The sequence below is a fragment of the Pimephales promelas genome, chromosome 9, assembly GCF_988280905.1.
Source record: "Pimephales promelas chromosome 9, fPimPro1.hap1.1, whole genome shotgun sequence".
Classification (NCBI taxonomy): Eukaryota; Metazoa; Chordata; class Actinopteri; order Cypriniformes; family Leuciscidae; genus Pimephales; species Pimephales promelas.
In genome coordinates this window covers 33,980,094-33,998,378 of record NC_142777.1, presented here as the reverse complement: position 1 = coordinate 33,998,378, position 18,285 = coordinate 33,980,094, and positions in this window count along the sequence as shown.

Sequence of the window (18,285 nt, the reverse complement as noted above, 5' to 3'; positions counted from 1 at the left end):
TGGCCGAACTCCTTGGTTTTGGGCTTGCCACACTTAGAGCATTTGTTAAAAGCCACTTCACGGACATATTTCCTTTTTTGCGCTCCACTGGCCTCCTCTTCTGCCCTGCGTCGTCTGTTCCTCTGAGTGAAGCGGGAGACAGACACTGCGGCAGTGGGAGCAGGAGCCTCTCGCACGTCAGGAAACACTGGAGTTGGAGCCAGGAGAGGAGCAGCTGAAGCGCCACCTGCACCAGCTGCAAGCAGTGTGGGCGCAGTGTTCAATAAAATGAACTGGGGCAGTGGCACAGGAACTGGGGGAGGAGTAGAAGCTGCTGGGATAATTGGCCGCACAATTGTAGCACTGGCAGGTCGTCTGCCCGGCCGTAGCTTAGGAGCCTGTCCCGCTCTGTTAGGAGGAAGGACAAACTCGTGCCGGGCCCCTGATGTGGAGGGAGCCTCATCCAGCTTTTCCCGCGGAGCAGGCAGCTGTGAGCTGGCCACAGCTATGCGGTCTTCTGCAGCAAGGCCCTGGGTAAGGACAGTCACTTCCTGGGTGTTCTCCCTTCGATTAAACCTGCAATCAAAAAATGTATTCATAATAAATAACTGCTATCCCTTTCTTTCAAATGTCAATGTAAAACCATGCTTACCACTGAGTGAGAGTCCTCTGATTCAGCATAAACAGCTGAAGTGACGTGGCCTCCATCAGAGTTTGGCAGTTCAGCACCAGGTCTCGGATGTGGTGGTAATCTGCGAGCACCTTAGTCCAACGAGGAAGACGGACTCCATCCTTCTTAGTTGGGGACTTGTGCAGTGCACACAGTTTGATGCACATGCCCTCAACTAAGCGACTTGTGCTGGGCCACTGAGCCGGCCCCCCAGGATGACCAATCAGGCACCTCTTCACACTGTCCACACCCGGTGTCACTCCTGTGTTTTTCGGAGCCTTGAAGCGTCCGTGGGTCAGTTTGGGCTGGTGTCTGGGCTGATAGTGGATCTTCCTCTTGTCCCCATCAGGAAGAGCAGTCCACAGACGGATGACCTCTGTAACCTGCTGCTCGTCCAGGTAGAGTGCCTGACGGAGGGACACCAGGTACTCAGCCAAATCCTGCACCTTATCCCAGCCTGCAACGCCATCGGGTCCAAGAACAGGAGCCTGCAGGTTATTACAATAACAATACACAGCATGTTAAATGTCAGAGTGCAAAAGCAAATAGAAACTAATAATGAGAAGCTTACTTACAGGAGCCTGGTCTGCAACACTGGACCCAGTTGATGTTGCAGGAGCAGAGGCAGCACTTGGCTGGACAGAAGGCCGTGGAGGAGACTGCAGAGGAGGCTGGGCAGGGCGCAGAGGAGGCTGGGCAGGGTGCTGCAGTCCTGTGGGTGGATGTAGTGAGGATGGTCCTGGTGCAGAGGGACAGGGGTTGAAGGTCTGGGGGCTGCTGCTGTGGACTGGGACAGGCTCAATGAGGTCATAGAGTACTGGCACTGTGAGGTCCTCAGGTTCCTCCTCAACAAAGCCTTCGTCCTGCACCACCTCATCAGTCATCTGCTCCACCAGCCGATCCTCCTCTTCTGGGTTATCCATAACAGTCAGGGATTTCCCAGACTGACTGTACAGATACTCCATACCCAGCAGCTCCCCTGCAAAAGAACACACATACAAAGCACATCACATTATACAAAGTTTATCACATTATTATAGCTGTAGTGGCTATTTGTCCATAACAAACTGAAACAAAAAAACAATCAAACTTTTCAAAGTTTGATCGTTTGTAGGCTTGATACAGTTTAACAGATCAATAAATGAAAATAATATACAAGAAGATAATAAGCATAAATGCACTCAAATTCACTTTAGCAAAAGAAAGCAAAGAAATAAGTCTAAAAAGGGTCAAATTAAGCCTAAATTAAACAAAGCACAAATAACTCCACCAATAGTTGAATTATTTGAAATACAATATAAAAAATGTACACTCAAACACTCATACCCCTGTATAATGTATAATCTTTTGTTTGAGTTAACATGAATAATTCTTACCTGTGTAAGCCCCTGGAGGCTGGTAGCGGTCATCCAGGGACACCTTCAGCACTTTGCGGCTGAGCCGGTCCATTGCCTCCCTCTCAATGCTACTGTAGATCCTCAGGTCAGTCTTTCCCCTCACTGCTTCATCCATCCGGTCCTGGTTCCAGCGCATCAGGCCTTCCAGGAGATAGGCCTGGAAATGCGCATCACTGGCACTGGTCCCTACAGGTCAAATAAAGTCAAATATATGTTACGTATGTATTCAGTATGGCAGAATAGGTTATAAAAGTTTAAAGTTTTTTGCAGGTTATAAAAGTTATAACCTACCTGGGATGAAGCGATTTAAATGGAGGTGGAAAGACTCCAAGGAGGTGGAGCCACGAGCACAGCGATAGCAGCTGAGCTCCACACCACCCTTCTTCAGTGTGTCTGTCTTCTGGTACAGAGGGAAGCCCTCTGGGTCCTGAATACAGGCGATGTGCCTCTGCTGATCTATCCAGACCTGTTGGATTCGCTCGTGGTCCAGCAATGGTACACCCAGAGTGTCCCTCCCCTTCTCACTGTCCATCTCATCAATGAGCGCCTTGATCCTCCAGGTGGTCTCCTCCACTCCTCTGGTCCGCTTCCGACAGTGCAGTGCCAACTCCTTCCTGGTGATCAGCTTATCCAGAGCCTTCTCTGAGACTGGACCAGCTCCTCTGGCCTGTAACTCCCCCTGTTTGGCCAACCGTAGAGCAGCGACATCATCAGGATCCAGCTCAAAGATGCACCTGGAAAGCCGAGCCATGAAGGTGCCGTAGAGCTGATGAGCCTCCGTGATGACACCTGCTGCAAAGCGCCGCATGAAGTGCCAAATGTCTAGGCGCACTTGGAGCTCATCCCACTCTATGAACATGGCTCTGACCTGCGACTGTCTGTGTGCATGTGGACTGCAGCAGTCTCTGTCCACATACATGATGGCGGGTGGTGCCACTCCCGCCTCCCTGTACCTCTTCATGAGACCCACCGCCATGGGCCACAATCCATGCCCCTCTGCCGCTGTGAGGACTGACACCAACACCTGGCCGTGCTCATTGCCAACATTAGTGCACCAACCAGCAGTGTTGGCAGCAGCGCCGGCCAGTTTTTTGGTGACCTAAAAACAGTAGAACAAAACAATTGTCAGAAAAATTTAAGATAATAACAATTATTATTACTCAAACTTCACTTTTTATACCTTTTTGGTGGAGTCCATCTTGAGGACAGAGCCAAAGACTGAGGTTATTTTGGCCTTGACCTCAGGTAGCCGCGAGAGGACGTCCCTGGCATACACAGACAACAGCCACTTGGGTTTGGGGATGGGTGGGAGGGGCGGGGGCGCAGAAAAGAGTGGAGGCTCAACAATGGAGGAGTCTGTGAAGGGCTCACAGACAGTGAGGTACTCCAGCGTCCGCTGTGACCACGCTGAGGTGTGCAGCTCCTGCAGCTTTTTGAAAAGCTGTGTGACACTGTTCCCCCGGGTCCTCTCCCGCATCATTATGACTACACGGTAGTCACACGAGTACCTACAGACAGTCAAATAATTATGTTCAGTGCCACATCTTATTATTTCAATGTCAGTAAAGCAACGTATTTGATTTTATACAGTACAACAAATTACAGTGCATTGCTCTAAATACGAATGTGTTCTACCTGTATGTCAGAATGGCGGGGAATTTTCTGCGGTGTCCCATGTCGAGCTGTCCCAGGATGTCTTCAGACCAGGCTGGATACTTCTTCTTGCACCCTTTGCACTCCAGATACTCTGTGGCCATGTCATACCACCCGTCTATGTCCAGGACCTTGCGCACAGTGCGATAAAGGCCAGCAGCTGTCAGCTTGTGGTTATTGCAGGCTGGCTGGACACAGACAAGTGGAATGGACCACATCTTCAGCGGCATCCAGAGGAACAGAGGGCGGCAGAAGAAAATATCAGGAGAAGTAGGGGGCTGGGTGAAGACGGTCGGGGGCTGGGGAGGGTACCACCAGAAGTTGGGATGTGGCACCAGCTCAGGCTTCCCTGTTTTTACGTTGGCCCTGAACAGAGTCTTCCTGATCCAGTCCTGCTGGAAAGATGGGAGTTGCTCTTTCCAGTGGACAGGAAGCTCTGCAGGCGACTGGGACACCTGGCCAGGGGTCCACAATGCTGGAGGAGCAGGATAGGGGGCAGGAGCGGGAGCAGGAGCAGGAGCAGGGCCTCTCGAGCCTGCAGTGGCTGGAGCGTAAAAAAACACAACAAAATTATCTTATTGTTTTAGACTTTCACTGCATGGCTTTCTCAGCTCTGCTGGACAGCTACTGCGATTACAAGGTTTACTACAAAGCATGTATGATTAGTAGAGAGATGACATGATGATGAAAAGATGGAAGGAAGCAGTGAAAATAATCCTGTTTTTCATCCAAGCACCATTAGAAGAAATACAAGAAGAAAAAAAGATGGGATCAGTGTGAAGCGTGAAAGCGAAGCAGACCAAACACTACAACAGCCACTTATTTCAAGGGGAGTGGGGGAAGTGTGAGATGACAAGAATGAGCTTTAGTCAGTGATTATGATAAAAAAAATGAAATAAAACCTTTTACATACACCTTTAAATTCTCTTTTTTCCTTTGAGGATGTTCACTCAAAGAGTGAATGTAGATTGACACCTGAGAAGTGCCATTCCTCTGTGTTGTGAAATAAAATAATATGATATGTCATTTAAAAATACTGTTTTGTTTTATTTGTAGTTGTTTGTAAAGTATTGTTTAAGATTAATATACCTTGAGGAAGTTGTTCCTCAGCTTGCGAGGCTACAGTTGCCATCTCCAGGTCATCTTCCTCCTCAAAAAAATCCATAGCAGCAGAGTCTGTAAAATAACATAAAACACTAAGCACATGTCACCAACACACTTGTATGTGTTAAGTGATACTCACCACATGTAAAGAGCTGTCTCCGGGCTGCGGACTCAGACGCTGGAGGTACACGTGGTCCTGCAGCTGTTGAACACGTATTTTCGTCACACATATATACTGCATAATATATACTGTAATGATTTTAAAGCTAGCAAATTACTTACAGGGTTTGGCTGGAGACAAAATCTTTTGTGCCAGCAGTGAAGCAGATAAATGCTTCCCCCGCGCCAACAGGGCCTTCACATTGGTTGCCGGCAGAGGCCTGTTCTTAGTGGCAGTAGGTGGAGGAGGAACAGACACAGTGGCAGTGGGCACAGCAGCAGTGGGGACAGATGCAACGGGCACAGTGGTGCTGGGCATGTGGGCTGGAGCCTGCCTCTTCAGCACGTATGCTTTGAAAAGGGCCATGTTAGTGTTAGGCCTGGCCTTTGCCTTCTTCAGGTAGGTGATGAGAGCCTGAGCCTCCTTGCTTGGGTCCTCATACACCTCCTTCATTGACCTACCCTTAAAATCCCCAAACTCCACCATCAGACATCCAGAGTCTCCTGTCCTCTGGGCCTCCAGCAGCATGGCCTGTTTTTTCTGATACACCTCCACAGCATCGCCAACCTCCCTGATCTGCGAGGTGTATCTGAGGAACAGGTGTTTGTTGGCCGACAGCGGGTTGTCCCTCTCCTCCTCCCTCAAAATGCTGCTGACCAGATAGCAGGCATACCCCAGTGAGTTCTCCAGCAGCCACAGGAACCTCTGACCCTGGTGTTTCCCAAACTGGATCTTGCAGTGAGCCAGAACCAGGAACTGGTCTCCAGGATTCCCTCCATTCTGCCTCACAAAGGCAGTGGCCTCAGCCAGGACCTCCTCCTTACTCCTGGCCCTCCCTGCCAACACGATCTCCCTTCTATTGGCCTCCTCAGTTGGCCCCATAAGGAGTCGACCCTCAGAGGTTCTTCGTAAAACTGGGTATGCATACATTATCTGAAAGGACTCAGGCATAAACAGAACGTTACATAGCTGTCATATTCCAACTGAAAGTATTTTACTACAGTATTTGTTTTTTATGTAATTAATTATTATAATATTATAATAATTAATGATTATTATTATTATGTTCATAAGCATTATTGTTGTTTTTTATACACAACTGTGAATCACTTTGAATTGCCTTGTGTACAAATTGTAAATAGTAAGATTAACTTATTAATAAGAAAATAAATAACACTTCTTGGTACAATCTTGCTGATATCATGCCATGCTTAAATGGTTTTGTTTTATTTAGATTTTGTGGCACAGATTACTACGAAACACAAAATATAACATAAAGGCGTATATGACAATTCATAATAATATGATCATCAAATAGATCAAATTGAGAATCATTTGTATCCTGAAACCTAAAAAATTATATTGGTGATTTAAAAAAACAAACATGTTTTTGCCTATTCATATCTTTTTAAATATGTATAACATAGTATTTAAAAGTATAACATAAATATGTATACTGATGTATAACATAGTATAGTATAACATTTATGAATTAAACGTTTTTTTTTTTAAGTTTTTGTATAAATTTTCTTGTGCTCAAAATAATGTAATGACACAAAAAATACTAAATGAACAAAAAAAATGGTTTAAGGAGGATATAGCTTAATTAGCGGTGGGCTAATTATCTTGACAGTAGTTACATGTTTTTTACTGTATTTATCATGGAAAAGTTGCAGGTTCATATGTACAGAAGAAAACGTGTGCTATTACACGCTAGATAGCTTTATTGGCATGTTTAATTGTCTAAAAATACACACTGTTTATAAATAAATAATGATCGATTATACAGTCGTGAAGAATAGCCTTACCTGTTGCGAAGATTGCAAAGATGACGATAATAATAGCGGTCGCCGATTGGTCAAAAGTAAGCCACAGGAGCAGAGCCAGGAGAGAAACGCGATTGGTCAAAAGTAAGCCACAGGAGAGAAACGCGATTGGTCAAAAGTAAGCCACAGAAGAGAAACGCGATTGGTCAAAAGTAAGCCCCAGGAAAGAACGCGATTGGTCAAAAGTAAGCCCCAGGAGAGAACGCGATTGGCTCACGTGGGCTTACTTTGGGCTTACTTTGGCTCAACCGGCAGGATGCAGCAGGCGCAAGCGAGAGGTAGCGGGATCGATGCCCGCATCCTCCAATTATTTATTTTTGAATTGAATTTTATTGTTGAGGATAACCCCTTGAGATGAAACATCTCGTTTTCGAAGGGGCACTCGAGAGCAAAGCTCTACCTCATCCCACCTCGCCCTAACGTTACCCACCCAGCTCTCCAGGCCACCAACTCCTTATTGGGAACAAATCCATATATAAAACATGTTACATATTTCATTTAATAAAAAGTGTAATTAAAACAGTACGAAGCGAAGCATTATAGTTGCTGTTCCTTACAGTTCAAATTCATTAGATATTTATGGAGATAGGAACCGCGACGAATTTAGAGATAGGGCCTAACGTTACAAAGATGCATTTTGCTTGTTATAACTTGACCTCTCTCTGGCAGAGAACTCTGATTTTACACTTATTTTGTTGTTGTCGATCTACAGAAAAGCTTCCAATCATTCCAATCATCAGAGAGAATGTACATGACATTCAAAATTTATATGAATTTTATATTTCAGTAAAAAAAAAAAAAATCCCTCGGAATCTAAATAGGATATAAAATCTGCCCTGTGAGTTAAAAGCTAACTAATACAAGATTGTTTTCGAATCAGTTGTAAAATAAATGCTGTATCCTTAGTGTTCCATGTGATGATCACCTGATATAATTAAACTCAATTTGATGGCGGATCCAAGTACCAACGACAATCACCAGTGACGACAGATTCACCCGCTGTAAAATGCTAATTACTTTTTCTGTTTGGATTTCGTAGGCCAAGTTACAGAAAAAAGAGACTAACGTTACAACTGGACCCATGTGAAAACAAAGATAATATCGAAAGGACATTAGATGTTATCACGCAATGCTTGCGTACGTTGTTAACATTAACAATTTGAGAAGAAAATTATCATTTGCACGGTTTTACATGATATGATACGCGATTTTTTTATTTAATCCGCGCGATTTACTGCAACGTCAGAACCAAAAACAAAAGTAGATGTTACTTACTTGTTCAGATGATATTTTCCGATGAAAATTATTGGTCATACTTCCAAAAATAATAATCTGTGATTCTGAATGCCAGTATCGACACGTGCGGTGACGGACCGCCTCACATTCTCCTCAAACATTGTGTTCATCCGCGCTGTGCCGTCACCGTGTCGAAGTCCATCTCACGTAAAGTTGATTTCTCGATCATTCCGCGAATAAGTGCAATTGCAGATTTCGAACAGAGATGGCGACAAAGAGGGAAAACTGCGGACTGCATGTATTCCTTATTTTATAAACATAACAAATACATTCTCGTATTATACATGGATTTTGTTACCTCTGCATCAAAATAAAAAAACAAACAAACAAACAAAAAAAACCAAACAAACACATTTTAAGACAATCTTGAACAAAAAGCAAAAAATGCACTACTTCGTAGGGCTTAGTTAGGCCTATTGCGGAGGCGTTGGTGGTGGAAGAAAACAGGAAAATCAAGGGACAAATAAAAACTCAAGACCTGTATATTTTTATTGTTTCGTTTACAAATAGGTTTGTCAAAAATATCCAAAACATTAAAGTATTCAAGCGTGTGTATTTAGGGTTAGCCTACACAATCCGGTCATTTTATTCCACAAATGTTTGTTTAACATACAACATAAACATGCACACACAATGCATAACGTGAGATGGTTGCGGAAGTGTTCATGACTTGAGGAATATCATGCATATGAAATGTTGACGAATTGTGAGAATGTGTAAAATGTGTTTTATATGTTTTTTGTTTTTTCTGAAACCCCACAGGGCCAAAATTGCTCAAAGTGAATCGCTTAATAAAGTGTCTTTATTTTAAACATAAAGTTATCCTAATTTCCATTGTTTCCCCATGGTTCTGCCTATTACATTAAAATTTGTGACTAGCCATGTTATTTGACGTGGGTGCAATTAGCTTAATACCATTAAATATGTATCACTGTATAGCGCTCAAAATAATACTGTAGTTTCCTTTTCAGCCACCAGGTGACAACAGCACACTACAAAACTCAGGTCGTTTATAATTCACATTTATCTAGGGCCCTGAAGATGCCTGTCTCAAAAAATTCCCATTTATCACATATTCATAATTATGCACCTTATTGTAAAGATGTTTATTAAAGTATATATATAGTATATTAAAATATATATTTGTAATAGTATTTTCACAGTCACCCCTTGTTATAGCCTACCATGTTGAAGTAGAGCACGTCTCCCACCTGTCATTTAATCTTTTTAATATTTAGGAACCCAAAGGAGATATCATTATTACTAGCAATATGGGGAGGCTGTCAGAGCTATTACTCTTTTGAAGTGATGTGAACATTAGAAACATTTACATTTAAATCTGCAACGCTATCAAAAAACGATCATTCAGAAATGATCAAGCCACAAAATGATCCACCAATAGTTTAAGCAGGCACACTTGTCTGAGAAAATGTGCTTGTTTGTCAGGATGAGCTACAGCTAACATTACAATGTCAGCAGAATATACTTATCAGGATGTACCGAAGTAAATGTGCCCTTTGTTAGGCAGAAATTACCTGTTACCTTAATACTAACTTAGGCCTAAGCTGGCAAGTACTGCAGAGCAATGATAGGAGTGGCAAATATATTTTAATGTGGCAGCAACTGTTTGTGAAATGACTTGAGAATCATATTTTCAATGAACAACATTCTTTTTCTAACGATTTTGACACTTTAGTACAAACTGCAAAGAGCTTTAAACGATTTCAGACGATGAATAAGGGTCTTATCAAGCGAAACGATCGCTCATTTAAAAAGATAATAAAAAGTTTAAGTTTTATAAGCTCAAATGCGTGTACGTTCGTGACTCTCCTGTTTGAACTCGTTCATCACAATGAACGAATCTTTTTCCGAGTCAATTCGTTCGTTTCGATCGTTGAATGAATCAAATGACTCGGAAAAAGATTTGTTCATTTTGATGAACGAGTTCAAGTAGGAGATTCACAGAACAGAGCAAGGCGAGCTTATAAAACATAAACTTTGTTATTTATATATTAAATGAGCGATCGTTTCGCTTGATAAGACCCTTATTCGTCGTCTGGAATCGTTTAAAGCCCTTTGAACAGTTTGCAGTTTGAACCGTTTGGTTAGCAGTAAAGTGCATTATATGGAGAAAAATGCTGGAATGTTTTCATCAAAAACCTTAATTTCTTTTCGACTGAAGAAGGAAAGACATGGACATTTTGGATGACATGGGGGTGAGTAAATTATCAGCAAAAGTGTTTTCAAAAGTGAACTACTCCTTCGTTTTACGAAGTGATTTGATATAAATTTATACGACGTGTTTGAAAAGTTCTGATTTTTATAAAAATCATAAGCATGAAGGTCCACCCCTAAACCTAACCATTGAGTCACAAATTCGCTAAACCGTAAAATACTTCAGAGTTGTCAGAGAAGTGTTGTGTTTTGCGCATGCGCACAGAGCCTGGATGACATCTTGCATGGTTCTTTTATTCATGAAACCTGCCAAATACGCCAATCAGAGAGTAATTGTTCAAAACAATCCTGAATTTCAGATCTAGCCAAATGATGTCTAATTAATATGAATCCCTGAATAGCAAAATTTTCACAGTTTGCGCAACTGAGCTGCAAGTGTATTCGTCAGCAGTATCAGACCAACAGATCCATGCTGAATTTCTGAACACTCCACCGGAGAACCTGCTGTCTGTGTTCTACAGCTAATATTAATGAACGCATCGGCATAATATGATGTCCTCGGGCGTCTCCACGGTTATAACACCATTCACTTGAATCAATATCTCTGTTGCATTTAATTGATGAGCTCATCTTATTCAGCGAAGGGCTGAGGAACGCCCGGGGCGTAAGAAGAATGTGAGGTGAATGTGTGAGGGTAAGTGGCTGGGTTTTGTTGGGGAGAACCTCACTGATGTATGCTGCCTGTAATCACATTGATGTGTCGGTCAGACAGCACCACAGCGGACCTGGGCGCCCGGCCTTGTGGTGTGGGTTGAGTTTGTTGCATTCACTTCTCTTGCCCGCAGGGGGTTTGAGGAAGAGCTACACAACAACAGCTGTTGCTAGAGAGAGAAAGGGAGGTCATATCGAGACCAAAAGAGAGGAGAGACAGATTAAGAAATGGGATGTTGGAGACCCTGAGCTCAGAGGCGTAAACATAAGACCTGTTTTCAGTAGCTAATGAAACTATACGGTTGGATATTGACCCATTTTTCCCATTCAGTGCAGCAATACAATTGAATTGGACTTTAAAACTCTCACACTCTAAGGTGACCAGATTTCTGAAATGAAAACCAGGGACATTTCTTGTTCAGACATCTATTTTGCATTTCTAATGATTTATTAATTTAAATAATTGGAGGTAGGGGAACAATCCTGGTTTTGTGTATTTTGACCATGGTAAATGGAGTACTGTAAGGATTTATGGTAAATCATACTCTGATATACTATTGCAAAGACATCAAAGCCAATAATGAGAAATGTAGGCCCTAAATCGGATATTTCAAACGGTCTGTTTCAAAGAACCGGTTAAAAAATTGTTTACGTCAATGACATACAAGACATTACATAGGCTGTTTAGTGTAATATTTAGTGCTGTCAAATGGATTTATCTCAATTTATTGTATCTAACATAAGCGATTTATCGCATCCAAAATAAAAGTTTGTTTACATAATATATGTGTGTGTGCTGTGTATAATTTTTTTGTAAAAATAAATACATATGCATGCATGTATATATTTAATTATTTGCACACAAATACTGTATAAATATATATATATAAATTCATTATCTATTAGATTTTCTAATCTATTATATATTAATATAATTATTTTATTTATGAATTACACATTTTCTTATATATATATATATATATACATGCATGTGTGTGTATTTATATATACAAAATAATTATACACAGCACACACACATATGTGTGTGTATAAACAAAATGTTTTTTAGATGCGATTAATTGCGATTAATCGATTTGACAGCGCTAATTTTATACATCCCAGTTCATGCCAATCTCTTCGGCTATGAATACAACTTAATTTTCAGTAAAAAATCTGTGCACTTTAAATATTAGGTTATTTATTGGTCACAAACTCATTGTGACATGCCCAAAAGAGGCAGGTTTTGGTTTAGTAAAGTTGGTTCAGTGAGTTGTTAACTGAAGAACCGGTCAGCGACTCGTTCAGTCTGATATGTGTGGTTTAATTCAGATCAGAACCATTAAGTTTTGTGATCTGGTTTAATCAATTCATTGAAAAGATTCATCTCAAATAAACAATTACAAATTGGCTGTATCCGAAATCACATGCTCTCTTGAGTAGGTTCTTAATTTGAATAAGTAATTACTTCACAACCACTAAAAATGGTATGAATGAGTGTACAATGGGGCCTTTATTTACAAAATAGCTATATAGTATACAGAATATTTTGTTTTTAGTTGTCTTCTGTTCTCAGTGAGTTTTGTTGATTGTAAGAAAAGTTGAAATGACACATTGTATGCATGCAGTGTTATTATAGGCCCAATGTTTTGTTTGCAATATCTAGCTCATTAAGTCTAATTTCACTTTTCAGGCTGTAGACACAAGCGGACAGCTTCAGACGGGGACCAAAAAAACAAGGATTGCCCCGGGAAACAAAAACGCCTGGTCACTGTGGTAAGAGAGTGGTTAGTTAGAGATGAGCCAAAATGATTTTGTTTGGTCCTACTGTGTTATTAATATGAGCCATTAATGCGTCATACTTTCTGTAACTCTCTCTCTGTTCATCTCTACTGTCTTTTCTGCCCACTGAGTCCATTAAGCACAGAAAGCTGAAACGGTGTACAGGCTGATGATAGTTTCTCTCTCAGCCTCTGGCCCTCTCCACTCCATCAACCTCTTTCTCTTTTTATCTGTCCCCCTCTCTCTTTCTACATTTTCTGTCTTCGCTTTCATAATCTCGACCCCTTTTTGCATTAGCTGAGGTTAGAAACCTCACAAGACTGTGTGTGTGTGTGTCTGTGTGTGTGTGTTCTTCATCTGTCCTCTGGGCCAAATTGTGTTGGTATTCCTGGCTGAAATCAGGGCATGCATCATGATGGCCTCAATTGGCTCATTAGGGCAGAACCCACCTGAGCCCCAGAATCACACACACAAACAGAGTTAACTAAAGCAAGATATATTTATTGGTGGCACTTGCAAAGGCACTTTTTATAGTATTACTACTATACACGGAGTTCGATCTGAACCCTACCACTGCATTTTGTGCTGCAGACATGAGCTCAAATCATGTGGATTGTTGAGCAGGGTCGTTTTATACAATGCAAAAGTCCCGTTCCGGAATTATCCCATTAATTTTCGCCATAGGAGAATTGATTTTGAACGTATAAACCTTTAAAGACAGGCTTACCATGAGCTATGAGGTTGTTAATCGGTGGTATATGCTTTTGTTGAAGCCATCAGCTTGCATTATTTAAACTTGATTGTTAAATAATCATGTTTAACAGCAGAATTTGTGGTGAAAAACTATATGCTCCATGATTATGCAGAGAAATCTCCACCAATCAGAGAATTAAACAAGAAAACTGCACCAAAATAACACTTTAGCGCTCATCCACTCACATGAAGCACTGCGAATGACCTAGAGTTAGTTTCCCTATGCTCTAAAAATACTTAAATATTTGTATGCAATGTATTATAATAAAAATAAAATGTATTCTTTCTAGTTATTGTTTGTAAAGATTTACCTTATATATATATACCCTGGACCAGTGGTGTCTGAGACCCCCTTTTTCATAAGAAAATATTTTAAGGCTCCCCTTCACATTTAATGATATTATCACTCTTGTAAGCTTGCAGAATATGTTGTTTTCAAACAAACGGCATGTTTACTATAACCAGATGTTTATGCACAAATAATAGCCAATAATATTAAATATACAATAACAAAAACATCAGTAGGCCCTTTGTAATTTAAAAACGTAAGCCTAGGAGAAGCCTATCTATTGGCCCTATTTGAAATGCAAAAACAAAAGTATTCACACACAGGTGTGTAGGTAAAAAAAAAGAAAAAATATGAGCTATTATTAAATGACTGCTGTCTGGGGTCTCAATACTTGCAAGTTATTTGTGAGGCTTTATTTTTTATGCTTTTGGCGCTATAGTGAGCGATAATAAACTTGTGTTTGTTAAAAGAATAATGTGTCTTTCGGAAGAACATTGTACGTCCATGACGATTCACGCAGGTACTGGGCTACTCCGATCCGAACCAGTGTAAAATAGTCCCAATGTAGATGTATCATAGTGGTTCAGGATAAGACAAAAACACGGATCGACGCACTGATGGATTCATGATGAACTCGCTCATTATATAAATTTTGAACAGAATAAGGACTTTTATTTAATGCTCACCCCCCCCCCCCCTGTTAGCCGTGACCTCCCTGTTGGGAACCGACCCAGCAAACAAATTTAGGTTCTGGGACCGTTAGTTTTTGGTTCCCAGCACGTTCCTAGAACTTTCCCTTAAGATTAAGGGAACGTTCCTGGAACATTTTCCTTACGTTATAAAAACGTTCCTATAACGTTTTTGTTTGGTTCCCCAAAAAATAACCTCATGGGACCATTCGGGAAGGTTAGGGGAACGTTCTGTGTTTGCTGGGATGCCTTGGACCACAAAACCAGTCACATGGGTAAATGTTCTGAAATTGTGATCTATACATCATCTAAAAGCTGAATAGATGAGCTTTCCATTGATGTATGGTTTGTTGGGATAGGACCATATTTGACCAAGATACGACTATTTGTAAATCTAGAATCTGAGGGTGCGAAAAAATCGAAACATTGAAAAAATTGCCTTTAAATTTTCCATTTATGTTCGCGATTGTGCAGCATTCACTAACAAAAATAAATGTTTTATAGATTTGTCTTTTTGTCCAATTTTCAAATGCTTTGATACTTCAAATCAAAGTTTGTAATGTTGTGATTTACCTCATTGCTGTTTTTTTTGGTTCATGGCTTATAACTCTTAAATAAAGAGCTTTAAAAATCTCCATGTGAAAAATAAATCACTATGTGAACCAAGGCCGCTGAAAAAGTGGACGGGCACTATTGCTTTTCTAACCATTTTTAACCCTACTACATATGAGCAATAGTGATGCTTCACTTTAGCACTCATCACAAAAAAATAATGTATAGTGCACAGTAAGCAGTGCGCTGGTCATTCCAGGTGGCATGTCTCTTTCCTCACCTTCTCCTCCCGCCTCCTCTCAGGGGGATTCTATGATGTCATGTCTCCGTGTCACCCTGCCCCGCCCCTCTCCCTCGGGACATTAGCCAATTTGCCAAAGTGCTCGAGTGCCCCTCCCCCACACCCTCTCGCTCACACTCGACCTTTGACCTCGCCATTATCAGTGCGGTGTGACACCACAGCGGGACATCTCGCTGAGGCAATGGGCCCACAAGTGCACATAACAGCTACAAATCACCAATGTGTGTGTGAACAAAAAAAGGGGGAGTTGTGTGGGTTTGGATGTGTTGGCTTGATCTTATGTGTGTAAAATTCTGATATATGGAACATGGGTGGACTATGTGTGTGTGTGAGTCTGACTAATGTTAGCACATATGTGTGTGGGGGGTAAAATGGATTTAACCTCAGTCAGCAGGGGCTGCGCCATCTGAGAATTGTTCTCAGATGATAAGCTGTTTTGCGCGCCTGGTTTTACACGTGCGCTCGCACAAACACACACAGAAACTGTCCGTATACTAACTCACTGTACAGATGGACCTGACGGAGTGACGCACACACACACACACACACACTTCTTAGAGTGACGCCATCCTCAGCCTTCAGCTGGTGATAAATCATACTACTCTTCCACACTCCATCTCACCAGAAAGAGAGTAGAGCTAAAAAAAAAAAAAAAAAGCGATGTCACTGGGCAGTCCATCACCTTTTTGTGAAAGAGACCGAAGGTAGAAAGATGGTGAGGGGAAAAACAGAAAGAGCTAGAGACGTTTCATCAGCTCTTTCCAAGGACAGGTGTGCAATCTTGTGAATGTCATAATTGAAAGCTGTTTTTTTTTTTTTAAAGCTGAGCCAGATTGAATTCTTTTCTACAGCCAGGGTTTCCTGAAAATAACCATGGCACTGCTCTGCAGGAGCGCTGTATTATTTGAAAATATCCCAGAGATAAATATAGGGTTATGTACGGTGTAAGTGGATAGGCAAAGTGCTCAAGGAAAAGAAACATCACAACAAGAGCAAAGTACCATGGGTTTTTGTGGTTTTTATTTGAGAGTTTAGGCTGAATCTGTGGATGTAAAAAACAAAAAAATCTGCAGAATGTTCTCTCTACTCTTTTTTTTCATTCAACGAAAGTGATTAAGGGGCTGTTAATCTCTAAAAATAGCAAAAGGTTATTAATTAAGCTCATTCCTCTGTCACTGCTTTCAAAGATCGTTCACATTTTGCATACACTACCGTTCAGAAATGTATTGTAAAATATTTGTACAATTTAAAATACATTTCTTCTGATTTTAATCACTTATTCCTTTGATAAAAGCTGAATTTTCAGCATCATTACTCCAGTTTTCACTCTTCAGTGTCACATGATCCTTCAGAAATATGCTGATTTAATGATCAAGAAATATTTATGATTATCAATGCTGAAAACAGTTGTGCTTCATAGCCCTCAATCGGGTCATGGGGTCTATACGACCCAAATCGACTTTTACTTAATAAAAAAAGGTTCGTTTCATCTCAGTGGAGTAAGATTACATCTATCTATAGACACACAAAAAACTGGGCTTGATTCGGTTATTCTGAAGGTATGAAAAAAAAAAAATGTTTACACTTCTGGTCTTCGGGGTCAATATGACGCCACATTAAAATGATTGGGAAATGTGAGAAGAAAAAAAAAAAACGAAATATATTTTCTTAATGCGTCAAAAAATAAAAAATAAAAATCCGGCATAAATCTGAACATTTTTACACCGAAATGAAGGCCTTGTACTAGAGCATAAATGCAATGTATCATAAAAAATAACATTTCATATGCAAGCTGATGGTGTAGTTGAGGAATTGTGTGGTATATGGATACAAAAGTACTTTATATCTCCAAAAACACAGCATTAATGAATAGATGAGAAGTAAACAAAAAAAGATATAATATTTGTATGATTAAAAATGTATATTTTTTGTACAATTACTCAATCATTTGTTGAAGCCCAGAAGTGTAAACAGGAAACGAAGACCATTTAAAGGTTAATATAATTCGTGGTAACTGATAATTTCTTTTCAGGATTCTTTGATGAATTTAAAGTTCAAAAGAACAGTTTATTTGAAATAAAAATCGTATTATAAATGTCTTTACTGTCGTTTAATGCATGCTTGCTGATTTGAAACATACATTTTTTGGATCTTTTGAACGTTACTGTATATTCAAATATAGTGTATTTATCGTATCTATAACGCTGCACAATAATGATCTTGTAATTCACATTTCAATATCCTCTTAATAAATGTTTATAAATATATATGCATTTAAGAGCTATAGTGGAGTTCTCTTTAATCAGAGCAGAGAGTCTAGTACATTCTAATTGGCAACTGAAAGCATTATCATATTATCCCAAATATTTAATAAACAAACCCTCAAGGGGAACTCTGGGAATAGCCAGCGTTCCAAATTCCATCAGCGGCGATTTCTCTGGATACAGATTCAGCGTGGGCCTGCCCACTGCATAAAACGAGGCATTGAGATCTGACCTCAGAATGCCACAGGGTGAGTGACATTACCTTTGACCTCTGTGCCCTCTGCCACATTGATCTCTTTGCTGATTGGATCATGGTAGGGAGCGAGAGTGAGGGGTTTTTGTGGCTAAGTGGCACGGGGAGGGAACAGACAGAAATGAATGGGGTTTTGTTCTGAAATAAGAGTGGAGACTGTTTGCCTGACTGAGCCATCAGTTGTTTTCCTTCATAATTCTTTAATGACATCATAACGCTCAAAACGATGTTAAAATCGTCACGAAAGCCGCCTCCTTTTTTTAAGAATGCCACTATTCATCCCAGGTGTCAATGATTTTTCCTCATTCCTGTCTCCATGCCTCTCTTTTCTCCTCTATTTCTTTTTCTGCCACTCACTCAATCCTCCTCTATTCCGAGTCAGGTATAAGGGATAGCGGAGAAGGACGCGTATATGTGTGTGTTTGTGTGTGCGC